Below are 12836 nucleotides of genomic sequence, written 5' to 3'. Positions count from 1 at the left end.
GATCCTGACCACGGGTGCTGTCCGCATAGAGTTTGTCCGTCCTCCCCAAGTCCACGTGGGCTTTCCCCGGATACTCCGGTTTCCTCCCAAAGACGTTAATTTTTTGTAGGTTAATTGTCTTTGGCAAAAGGTTGCAAATCGTCCCTAATGTGTGGGATAGTGCTAGTGTACTGGGTGGTCACAGGTCAGGGCGGACTCGGTGGGCCTGTTTCCGCGCTGTATCTCAAAGACTTGAATCTCTCAACAGTATTGTTTTTCATACAAATCCAAGCGCGTTTGTCCACTGGCCTCGCCTTTAACTGGATTTTCTCCTCACCGTGGGTTTTCTCCGAGATCTTCACTCCACCTTGGTTCTTGGTTTCTTGGTCCTCCAAAATATTCCAAATGGAATTTAAACTGGAGGTGGTGAAGGGAGGGCTTAAGCCAGAAAGGGTTATTGGGAAAAAAGAGCTACTTTAAATTTAGTTGCATCTGGTTGGGTAACTATAGTAGGGTGGAGATTATTCCATGCTTTAATTGTGCGGGGGAAGAACAAATTGCTGTACACATCTGTACACCTCCCACACTCCAAAGACGTACAGGTTAGCAGGTTAATTGGCTTGGTATAAATGTAAATCAAAAAATTGTCCCAAGTACATGTAGGGTAGGGCTGATGTACGGGGATCACTGGTCCCATTTCTGCACTGTAAACTAAAACAAAAGTCTATCTTCAATGTTGAGGCCCCAGTACTAATCCCTGCGGCTTACCAGAGAAATGGCAATTGCGTTTCCTAATGACCAGTCTTCTATCCATGCCAATGTGCCACCTCATGACCCATTACCTTCAATCTTTGATGCAACACTCAGCAGATGCCTTCTGGATAGGGGAGGGAGGGGAGAGAGTGTGGAGGGAGGGGGAGAGGGGTGGGGGGGAGAGAGTGGGGAGGGAGGGGTAGGGGGAGAGGTGGAAGAGGGACAGAGGGGTAGGGGGAAGGGGGCGGAGGGAGAGAGGGAAGGGGGCGGGGTAGAGAGGGAAGGGGGGTGGGGGAGAGAGGGATGGAGTTGGGAGGAGGAGGGGGAGGGGGAGGAGAGGGAGAGGGGCGAGAAGAGGGAGATGGAGAGGGGGAAGAGAGGGGGGTGGGGGGGGAGGAGAGAGGGGAGGGGGAGAGAGGTGTGGGGGAGGGGGGAGATGGGGTACCACCATGAGGTACCACCTCCAGTTTAAATTCCATTTGGAATATTTTGGAGGACCAAGAAACCAAGAACCAAGGATACCCACCAGCGACCGGACAGCCATGGCGGCCAAATCTCCCACAATTCAAAGCGAGAGAGAAAGTGCCCAGCGTTGACCAGTTGCCGTTGCAGTGCGCATGCGCAGGGCGGCCGATGATATGCTGGCCGTGGTTGTGTGCATGTGCAAGGCGCTTATATTTTGGAAATGTACACCCCGTTTTTTTTCAATTTTTTTCGGGGGGCCCCCTAGAAAGTGGTGGCCCTAAGCTATAGCTTGTTTCGTTTATACGTAAATCCGGCACTGATACCCACGTACTCCTTTGTCCACTGCTCGTCATCCTTTCAAATTAACGCCATTGGATTGGTCAAATGTCATTTCCCTTTCACATTGATTTTTTTTCCTAATTGTCTATGGAATTCTCCACCTCAGAGGCAGGTTCTCTGGATGCTTTCAAGAGAGAGCTAGATAGGGCTCTTAAAGATAGCGGAGTCAGGGGATATGGGGAGAAGGCAGGAACGGGGTACTGATTGGGGATGATTAGCCATGATCACATTGAATGGATCGAAGGGCCGAATGGCCTACTCCTGCACCTATTGTCTATTGTCCTGCCATTACATCTTTAATAATAAATTATGTTGTTTTCCCAGACAGATGTTAAGATAACTGGCCTACAGTTTCCTGCTTATCTTCTTCCCCAACTTCTGCTTTGGATTAAACTGAGAAACATTCAGTATTTTACAATCTAATCTTGCCCACATCATCAGAGAAATATTGCACAATGTAAAAAAAATGCATCTATTATCTCATTTGCCATTTATTTTTATACCCTCAAATGAAGTTCATCAAATATGTCAGTGCCACTTTCCCCGCGATTGTACTTTCCACCCAAATTCCTGCCTCCTATTCCCAATTTACAGTTATTTGGGGAAGGCTGCAAATTAATGTGCACACCCACGCATGCAGCTGAGCTGTAGCAACTTACAAATACGCAGCGACCTCCTCTCTCCTGGGAAGTAACTGACTGTTCTGGTTGCACGTGCATTAGGAAGAGACAGGAGCAGTTCTTCTAACCTGTCTCAGCGCACTGGGTTATTAATACACTGTCCTACTTTTACACTGACAGTTCTGCAAGTCAAACCCACACACGCACAGGGAGAGCTCAGATGCAAGGCTATCCCCCCAGGGGAAAGGAAGAAAGATGTGTCAACTCTTTCCCATCTAATGGCCATTTACAGAAATGAGGAATTGTTTCAAGGAAGAATTGTTTAAGGGGTGGCCCCGTGGCGCAGCGGTAGAGTTGCTGCATTACAACGCTTCCAGCGCCAGAGACCCAGGTTCGATCCCGACTACGGGTGCTGGCTGTACAGAGTTTGTATGTTCTCCCCGTGGGTTTTCAAGATTCAAGAGATTCAAGAGAGTTTATTGTCATGTGTCCCAGATAGGACAATGAAATTCTTGCTTTGCTTCAGCACAACAGAGTATTGTAGGCATAAATAAATACAGAACAGATCAGTGTGTCCATATACCATTGAATAAATATATACACACACACACACTCTGAGATTGCAATCTCCTCCCCCACTCCAAAGGGGTAGGTTAATTGTCTTGGTATAAATGTAAATTGTCACTATGTGTGTTGCAGTGTTAATGTGCAGGGAACGCTGATCAGTGCAGACCCGATGGGCCGAAGGGCCTGTTTCTGCACAGTACCTCTAAATTAAACGACGTCAGATACAACTATACCAATCAACTCAAGGTCAATAACCAAGATTTAAAAAATGGTTAACCTCTTCTGCAATTTATCAATCTGATGTTACTTTAAAACAGGTTAAAAGGAAAGACCATGATTAATAAATACCTCGATTTGGGTCAATTCGGCAGCAGCACCTCAGCTAGATTGAGTACCCGTCAAATCCACATCAATGTTAGCACTACCACACTGTGGGGAAAAGAAAAGGGAAAAATGTGGTTCATAAAACAAACTGCAATTCCTTAACGGTTAGAAATGTGACTCTTCCCAAAACCAGTTGCGTTCAGTTTAGAGATACAGTGCGGAAACAGTCCCTTCAGCCCACCGAGCCCGTGCCGACCAGCACTATGCTACACACAAGGGACATTTAACAATTTTACCAAGCCAATTAACCTATCATGCAAGCTGAAAATGAGCCCTTTCAACAGGATCCAAATATGGCCCTGAATATTCTGCACCCTCATTTTTTTATCGATTTCTTTCTCCGTTACAAAATATTTAAGGTACCTGTATAGATCTCTGGTTGCTTTCTTCTCCAGCTTTGTTCCATTTTTAAGGTCAATTGATTCCAACACAAAGCCTGTAAATAAAAGGGAAAAAGTATCACAATGAATGACTCGAGTGCAATGATGTGTCTTCATCTAAACTGAAACAGATATGGATAATATGTGACCACATAAAAGTCCTCCTTGAGAAGCCACTGAAAGTCCAAGACTCTGCAAATACATTGCGCAAAAAAAAAAAGCTTAATAATAGAAACATAGAAACATAGAAATTAGGTGCAGGAGAAGGCCATTCGGCCCTTCGAGCCTGCACCGCCATTCAATATGATCATGGCTGATCATCCAACTCAGTATCCTGTACCTGCCTTCTCTCCATACCCTCTGATCCCCTTAGCCACAAGGGCCACATCTAACTCCCTCTTAAATATAGCCAATGAACTGGCCTCGACTACCCTCTGTGGCAGGGAGTTCCAGAGATTCACCACTCTCTGTGTGAAAAAAGTTCTTCTCATCTCGGTTTTAAAGGATTTCCCCCTTATCCTTAAGCTGTGACCCCTTGTCCTGGACTTCCCCAACATCGGGAGCAATCTTCCTGCATCTAGCCTGTCCAACCCCTTAAGAATTTTGTAAGTTTAATGTTTAATGTTTGATTTTTCTCACAAAAACATGCAAGAAAATATTCAGAGAGAAGAGACATACAGAACCAGTTTCTTCAACAAATCAATGCCCTCATTAAAATATCTCACAAAATAATTTAAACCCACGTGTGATGCTTTTTATTCAAGAAGGAACTGCAGATGCTGGAAAATCGAAGGTACACAAAAATGCTGCAGAAACTCAGCGGGTGCAGCAGCATCTATGGAGCAAAGGAGATATCTCCTTCGCTCCATAGATGCTGCTGCACCCGCTGAGTTTCTCCAGCATTTTTGTGATGCTTTTTAGTTTAGTTTAGAGATACAGCGCGGAAACAGGCCCTTCGGCCCAGCATGTCCGCACAGACCAGCACATTAACACACACTAGGGACAATTTACATTTATACAAAGCCAATTAACCTACAAACCTGTATGTCTTTGGAGTTTGAGAGGAAACCGAGGATCTCAGAGAAACTCCACGTAGGTCACGGGGAGAACGTATAAACTCCATACAGACAAGCGCCCGCAGTCAGGATCGAACCCGGGACACGGGTCGTTGGCGCTGGAGGGCAGCATCTCCACTGCTGCGCCACAGTACCGCACAAACCTCACCACAATTTGTAAGCTGAGCCACTTAAAATGCCTGGTTTCTTTTAATTTTTTACATTTTTGCAGCATTTTATGTAACCGTTTTCCGACTGCATCCCCAGTGGAAGGGAGATTGGTTACTCAACCTCCCTAGGGGAAACTTACCAAATGGGGCAATAACCTTTAGTGACAAACTCATAAAGAAGCGGTGAAAACATTAGTATAATTGATGTAAAGGCCAAAGCCACTTATTGAATTCAGCTTGCAAGTGTAAAATGATTACAAGCAAATAATCTTAAACTTCTGGACCTCGAAACACTTCTTGGGAAAGGGGAAGTAAAGAAAATGATAAATGGGTTCTGCTACCTTAGCGACAGTCGTGGGGAAACCGAGGATCTCAGAGAGGAGCATAGATAGGAGGATTTTTCTTTCCCATAGCAGAGATATGTAAAGCTTATGGGCATAGGTTTAAGGTACAGGTTACGATGTTTAGAGGGGATCAGAGGAATAGCCATGGGGTGACAGAGGATGAAAACTATAGCATGGTACAGAAGCCTCCCACCAAACTCAAGCTGTTCACCCTTGTTGACTAGGACGACACATTAAACAGCACCTAAACAGCTAGTCGGTTCTGTGTGCATCTGAATTCACATCCCAGACCACAATCACTTTGACACAGGATATCTCTTCAAGGAAAATTTAGACTTTAGAGATACAGTACAGAAACAGACCTTTCAGTCCACCGAGTCCATGCCAACCAGCGATCACCCCGTACGCCAACACTATCCTACATACTAGGGGACATTTACAATTTTAACGTAGCCAATTAACCTACAAACCTGTATGTCTTTGGAGTGTGGGAGGAAACTGGAGCACCCAAAGAAAACCCACGTGGTCACAGGGAGAACATACAAACTCCATACAGACAGCACCCGTGGTCAGGATCGAGCCTGGATCTCTACCGCTGCGCCACCATGCCGCCCTCCAGGAGCTTACCGTGAGCGGCAACTATCCAGACTGAAAATGACTAAATGCAAAAAGGATTGTTTGAATATTACTTCAGAATTAAACTATGAAAATACATACAACCACATCATGAGGAAAAAGGTGTAAAGTGCTGGATTAACTCAACGGGTCAGGCATCATCTCTGGAGAACATGGATAGACAACGTTTCAGGTCAAGACCTGAAACATCACCTATCCATGCTCTTCAGATACGCTGCCCGACCCGTTGAGTTACTCCAGCACTCTACGCCATTTTGTGCCACCTATTCCTTTACGCCAGAGATGCTGTCTGACCCGCTGAGTTACTCCAGCTTTTTGTGTCTATCTTCAGTTTAAACCAGCATCTGCAGTTCTTTGTTTCCACATAACGAGCAAATTACTGTACTACAAAGTAGTACTTCTGAAGAAGGGTTTCAGCCCGAAACGTTGCCCATTTCCTTCGCTCCATAGATGCTGCTGCACCCGCTGAGTTTCTCCAGCATTTTTGTGTACCTACTGTACTACAAGCTTCTCTCTCCATTTTAAACAGAAATAAACGCTCCATTCTAAGGCCTATGGATGACATTATCTATCAGTAGCATCTACATCAAGTCTAAACTTTCCTTAACAGCTCACTTCAACTTATGCAAGCAAACTCACTAATAAATCTTTAGTTCTATATACATAAACCATTAGCATGTCGATAATCAGGGCATTCCTCAACTACAACTGGCTTCCCATCATTGCATGCAAACATTAGTCTGAGGAGGTTTTAACAGGGCCAAGAACAAGTTCCTCCTCCATCACCAAACCAAAGAGACATCTGGTTTTGCAACAAATTCATTCCACAAAAATTAATTTCCCCGCCACAGGCAGCGCAACAAACGTCAGTAATCACAAGCCGACATAGAGCAAGTTCAGACAAGAAGAGAAATTGCATTTATTAAAAACAAAAAAAATCACGATGACACGGAGAAACCATTCCCCCAACTCAATACTTCTTTTTCTGGAATATTAAAATGAATGAATGATGTTAATTAAAAACGTTTATTGGCCAACTATGTACACATACAAGGAATTTGCCTTGGTGCTCCGCTCGCAAGTAACAACACGACATACAGTCACCCATTAAGAATAAAACATAAAACATTAAGAATAAAACATTATAGTTTAAACATGTGAAGGAAATAAAATACCAGAGAAAAAGGAGGCTACAGACTCTTGGTTATTGAGTAAAGCTACTGCTCGTGGATTTTTTTTTTGATGTCTGGCAGTTGCGGCTTTGACGGACCGGAGTCGCCTTCCAGAGGGAAGTGATTCGAAGAGTTTGTGGCCAGGGTGAGAGGGGTCAGAGATGATCTTACCCGCTCGCTTCCTGACCCTTGCAGTGTACAGTTCATCAATGGGGGGGTGGTGAGGTCATTTCACTAAAAACTTTAAGCATGATAGTTTCTGCAATGACTCTACTGATGAACATCCACTGCTGGCTCGTGAAACAGACTGTTTATGAATTTACTGGAGCAATTCAGTGGGTCGGGCAGGCAGCATCTGTGGAAGGAACAGATGGGTGGAGTTTTGGGTCAGGACACTAAGTCAAGTCAAGTTTATTCGTCACATACGCATACGAGATGTGCAGTGAAATGAAAAGTGGCGATGCTTGCGGATTGTGCAAAAAAACTACAAAACAGAATGGAACAGAATCAGTAATTACATATTTGTGGGAGGAAAAAAAGAGAAAAAAAACAGCAATTTTAAAAAGACACCACACAACAGTAAATTGGTACTGTAAGTTAGTCCCTGGTGAGATAGAAGTTTACAGTCCTAATGGCCTGTGGGAAGAAACTCCTTCTCATCCTCTCTGTTTTCACAGCATGGCAACGGAGGCATTTGCCTGACCGTAGCAGCTGGAACAGTCTGTTGCTGGGGTGGAAGGGGCCCCCCCATGATCTTGTTGGCTCTGGATCTGCCAGACTACTACAGACTTATTGTCCTGCAGTAACGTTGCTGTACTTTACATGACTCAACTCTGGTCATCGCTTGTGGGAATAAATGAGCAAGAGGAAAACAGGATGGCGGGTGATGGGAAGAACAACCACTCCTCGCCTAACTCCATCACCATTGACATTCGCAATAAACTATTAGTCACCCAGAGGCAATTGAAACTTTGCTCACTACTCTCCATATCCCCTTGTCCCCATCTTAATCAAATGTACCCCACCTCTGCCCCACCCATCACCATCCAGGGACATTCAGTCTGTAGAAGTACCCTGATCCAAAACGCCACCCATATGTTCCTTCTGCAGATGCTGCATGATCCACTGAATTATTGCAGGTAGACAAAAAATGCTGCAGAAACTCAGCGGGTGAGGCAGCATCTATAGAGAGAAGGAATAGACATTTTGAGACCCAAAACGTCGCATACTCCTTCCCCCCATAGATGCTGCCTCACCCGCTGTGTTTCTCCAGCACTTGGTGTCATTTTTCCCCAGAGAATGTATCAGGTTCTAGTCTAGTATATTTATAAAATGCATTCATTGGTCCATATTGTGCTTCTTCAGACAACGAAAGGTCCCGACCAGAAACATTGCCTATTCATATCTTCCAGAGATGCTGCCTCACCTACTGAGTTACTCCAGCACTTTGTTGTTTGCTAAATCAGCACCTGCAGTTCCTTGTGTCTACACATACTTGGGGGTCCTGTTTTCTCAAAAGATAAACACAAAGTGCTGGAGTAACTCAGCGGGACAGGCAGCATCTCTGGAGAGAAGGAATGGGTGACATTTCGGGACGAGACTGTGCAAAGTACTAATGATACGGGGTCATTATATATCATAACAAGTACTTTAATCTGAATACATACAGAGACCATCGAAATGAGTACGGTCGGCTCCGAATCTAACTACATGGCTGCCCGCATGCCGCTAGGTGGTGGTGTGGAGAACCTGACATGGATTATGGATCAGGTCATCAGCAGCAAAACCAGACACGGATCAAATCAGCTTGCTGTACAGAGAGTTTAAGAAGGAACTGCAGATGCTGGAAAATCGAAGGTACACAAAAAAGCTGGAGAAACTCAGCGGGTGCAGCAGCATCTATGGAGCGAAGGAAATAGGCAACGTTTCGGGCCGAAACCCTTCTTCAGACTGATCGGGGGTGGGGGGGGGGCGGGGACAAGAAAGGAAAAAGGAGGAGGAGCCTGAAGGCTGGGGGATGGGAGGAGACAGCAGGGGGACTGAGGAAGGGGAGGAGATAGCAAGGACTAACAAAATTGGGAGAATTCGATGTTCATGCCCCCAGGATGCAGACTCCCCAAGCGGAATATGAGGTGCTGTTCCTCCAATTTCCGGTGCTGCTCGCTGTGGCCATGGAGGAGACCCAGGACAGAGAGGTCGGAGACGGAGTGGGAGGGGGAGTTAAAGTGCTGAGCCACCGGGAGGGTCAGCTTGGTTATTGCGGACCGAGCGGAGGTGTTCGGCGAAACGATTGCCCAACCTCCGCTTGGTCTCACCGATATAGATCTGCTGACATCTAGAGCAGCGGATGCAATAGATGAGGTTGGAGGAGATGCAGGTAAACCTCTGTCGCACCTGGAACGACTGCTTGGGTCCTTAAACGGAGTCGAGGGGGGAGGTAAAGGGACAAGTGTTGCAAGGGTCATACAGAGACCCTTCCTCATGATCTGGTCAGGAAGCCAGGGTCTGGAGGGAAAGGCTGCTACTTCAACCCAGGGCTTCAACAGTTTGGCAGATTCTAATGGGTTCCACTGTGGCCATTGCTCACTCACTCCCTGTCTGCCCAGCCCAGAGCACCTGGCGAGGTGGAGACAACCGAGAAGCTGCTTCTCTGCTTCATTGCTCCGATGTTCCCTCCAGCTCACGCGATGCCCGATTCTACTTACGAATGCACTCCACCACCTCGCAATGACATCTGTGACAGCTGCCTTTTTTGTTTATTTATAAAGAGAAGGCCCGGCTTGATCCAACCAGTGGCAGGGGTCATAACGTTTCTCAAATTCCAAACCGATCCAAGCGCAGCATTTGCAGTCAGATTCCAACAGGCACAGGTCGAGCTTCCAGGCTTCAGAAATAACCAGAGTGGCTGCACTCAAATAGTCAATTACCTAGCACAAAAACACGTCAGCTACAAGTGGCGGCACGGTGGCACAGCGGTAGAGTTGCTGCCTTACAAAGAAAGAGACCCAGATTCGATCCTGACTACAGGCGCTGTCTGTACAGAGTTTGTATGTTCTCCCCATGAATTTTTTTTCGGGAGCTCCGGTTTCCTCCCACACTCCAACGACGTACAGGTTTGTAGGCTAATTGACTTGGTAAAAGTCTAGAAACATAGAAAATAGGTGCAGGAGTAGGCCATTCGGCCCTTCGAGCCTGCACCGCCATTCAATATGATCATGGCTGATCATCCAACTCAGTATCCTGTACCTCCCTTCTCTCCATACCCCCGGATCCCTTTAGCCACAAGGGCCACATCGAACTCCCTCTTAAATATAGCCAATGAACTGGCCTCAACTACCTTCTGTGGCAGAGAATTCCAGAGATTCACCACTCTCTGTGTGAAAAATGTTTTTCTCATCTCGGTCCTAAAAGACTTCCCCCTTATCCTTAAACTGTGACCACATGTTCTGGACTTCCCCAACATCGGGAACAATCTTCCTGCATCTAGCCTGTCCACCCCCTTAAGAATTTTGTAAGTTTCTATAAGATCTCCCCTAAATCTTCTAAATTCTAGCGAGTACAAGCCGAGTCTATCCAGTCTTTCTTCATATAAAAATCCTGCCATCCCAGGAATCAGTCTGGTGAACCTTCTCTGTTGTCCCTCGCGTCTAAATTGTAGTGTGCGGTGATCGCTGGTCTCTGCGGGCCACAGGGCCGGATTCCGCGCTGTATTTCTAAACTAAACGGGACAAGAAAGAAAGCAAGGACACAAAATGCTGGAGTAACTCAGCGGGTGAGGCAGCATCTATGGAGAGAAGGAATCTACGGAGAGACCCGAAACGTCACCCATTCCTTCTCTCCATAGATGCTGCCTCACCCGCTGAGTTACTCCAGCATTTTGTGTCTACCTTCGATTTTAATCCAGCATCTGCAGTTCTTTCTCACACAGAGAAAGAAAGCATTTAAGAAGGAACTGCAGATGCTGGAAAATCGTAGGTAGGCAAAAGTGCTGGAGAAACTCAGCGGGTGCAGCAGCATCTATGGAGCGAAGGAAATAGGCAACGTTTCGGCCCGAAACGTTGCCTATTTCCTTCGCTCCATAGATGCTGCTGCACCCGCTGAGTTTCTCCAGCACTTTTGTCTACCTGAGAAAGAAAGCATTATACTTTCAAAGACATCTCTTTCCAAACCATACAGTGATAAGGTTAGACATACACTCTATTAAAGTCAGATGATTAGCTATCCCCTGGATGTCTCAAGGTGACAAGTGATAATCCTAGCTTAATATTTGATCAGATGGATATGATGGAATGCCCTAGTTATGTTACCATCACAGTGTGTCCATATCATAACAAAAGCTCATAAAAGCATCCCCTCCCCTTATAATTCCACTGCTTAGCCTGAAACAGAGCCAAAGTATCCTGGGCAATGTCGGCTTTCATCATCGGCCCATGCCAAATAAGATGGCTTTAGCCAGGAAGGCACTGAGTCCATCAGCGTTGCCGCATCAGCAAGAAACTGACAGCATTATCCTGGTTGTCTCGATGGCTGACTTGCAAGTGCTGCTCAGCAGACTGTGCCGTGATGCTCCCTGCATTCTGGCAGCTCATGGGCTGCTCTCACACTTGAACACACATACACACACACACACACTAGGACTGTGTGAAAGATGTGAAGGCTGGAGTTTAGAAGGATGAGAGGGCATCTCATTGAAACGTTTAAGATTCTTAAGGGCTTGGACACACTAGAGGCAGGAAACATGTCCCCGATGTTGGGGGAGTCCAGAACCAGGGGGCCACACAGTTTAAGAATAATGCCCCTGTCCCACTTAGGAAACCTGAACGGAAACCTCTGGAGACTTTGCGCCCCACCCAAGGTTTCCGTGCGGTTCCCGGAGGTTTTTGTCAGTCTCCCTACCTGCTTCCACTACCTGCAACCCCCGGCAACCACCTGCAACCCCCGGGAACCGCACGGAAACCTTGGGTGAGGCGCAAAGTCTCCAGAGGTTTCCGTTCAGGTTTCCTAAGTGGGACAGGGGCATTAGGAGCAAGCCATTTAGAACGGAGACGAGGAAACACTTTTTCTCACAGAGAGTGGTGAGTCTGTGGAATTCTCTGCCTCAGAGGGCGGTGGAGGCAGGTTCTCTGGATGCTTTCAAGAGATAACTAGATAGGGCTCTTAAAAATAACAGAGTCAGGGGATATGGGGAGAAGGCAGGAACGGGGTACTGATTGGGGATGATCAGCCATGATCACATTGAATGGCAGTGCTGGCTCGAAGGGCCAAATAGCCTACTCCTGCACCTATTGTCTATTGTCACAATGTGTGAAATGGTAAGATCCATCGCTCAAATGAGGCAGTCTGAAGTAAGGACCCCGCCCGATACATCCACTGTCCATTCCCTCCACAGATGCTGCCGACCCGCAGAGTTACTCCAGCATTTTGTTTTACTCAAATGAAGCAACAGCCTATGACCTAGTTGCTGTTCTGTAGGACTTGTATTCCAAAACAGTACACACTAGCTCAAGAAGTGGGGTCTCAACCTGAAACGTCACCTTTCCATGTTGTCCAGAGCTGCTGCCTGGCCCGACTTACTGCAGCACTCTGTGCCCGTTACACACAAGCTCAACTGGCTGATGTTTCAACACGGCGTTATCAGAGCCATGCTTAAGAGAGAACTGCAGATGCTGGAAAAATCAAAGGTAGACAAAAATGCTGGAGAAACTCAGCAGATGAGGCAGCATCTGTGGAGCGAAGGAATAGGTGACGTTTCTGGTCGAGACCCTTCTTCAGAGCCATCATCTTTCAGGCAAGAATAAAGGCGTAGGTACACAAAAAAGCTGGAGAAACTCAGCGGGTGCAGCAGCATCGATGGAGCGAAGGAAATAGGCAACGTTTCGGGCCGAAACCCTTCTTCAGACCTTCGATTTTGTGTACCTTCGATTTTCCAGCATCTGCAGTTCCTTCTTAAACACAAGAATAAAGGCGTTATT

General features: G+C 46.4%; 1 protein-coding gene across 1 annotated transcript in view; it reads right to left on the bottom strand.

Moving 5' to 3' along the window:
- mrtfa (myocardin related transcription factor A) overlaps positions 1-12836 on the bottom strand; it is a 139206-nt gene that overhangs the window by 115588 nt on the left and 10782 nt on the right. The window contains exons 2-3 of the mRNA XM_033013384.1: positions 3471-3543; positions 3072-3152 (exon numbers count right to left, since the gene is read on the bottom strand). The gene's annotated coding sequence lies outside the window, so the exon portion shown is untranslated. The remainder of the gene's footprint in view (positions 1-3071; positions 3153-3470; positions 3544-12836) is intronic.

This window comes from Amblyraja radiata, chromosome 38 (assembly GCF_010909765.2).
Source record: "Amblyraja radiata isolate CabotCenter1 chromosome 38, sAmbRad1.1.pri, whole genome shotgun sequence".
Taxonomy (NCBI): Eukaryota; Metazoa; Chordata; class Chondrichthyes; order Rajiformes; family Rajidae; genus Amblyraja; species Amblyraja radiata.
Note: the sequence above shows the minus strand (reverse complement) of the source record. Positions and strands in the feature narration are given on the sequence as shown.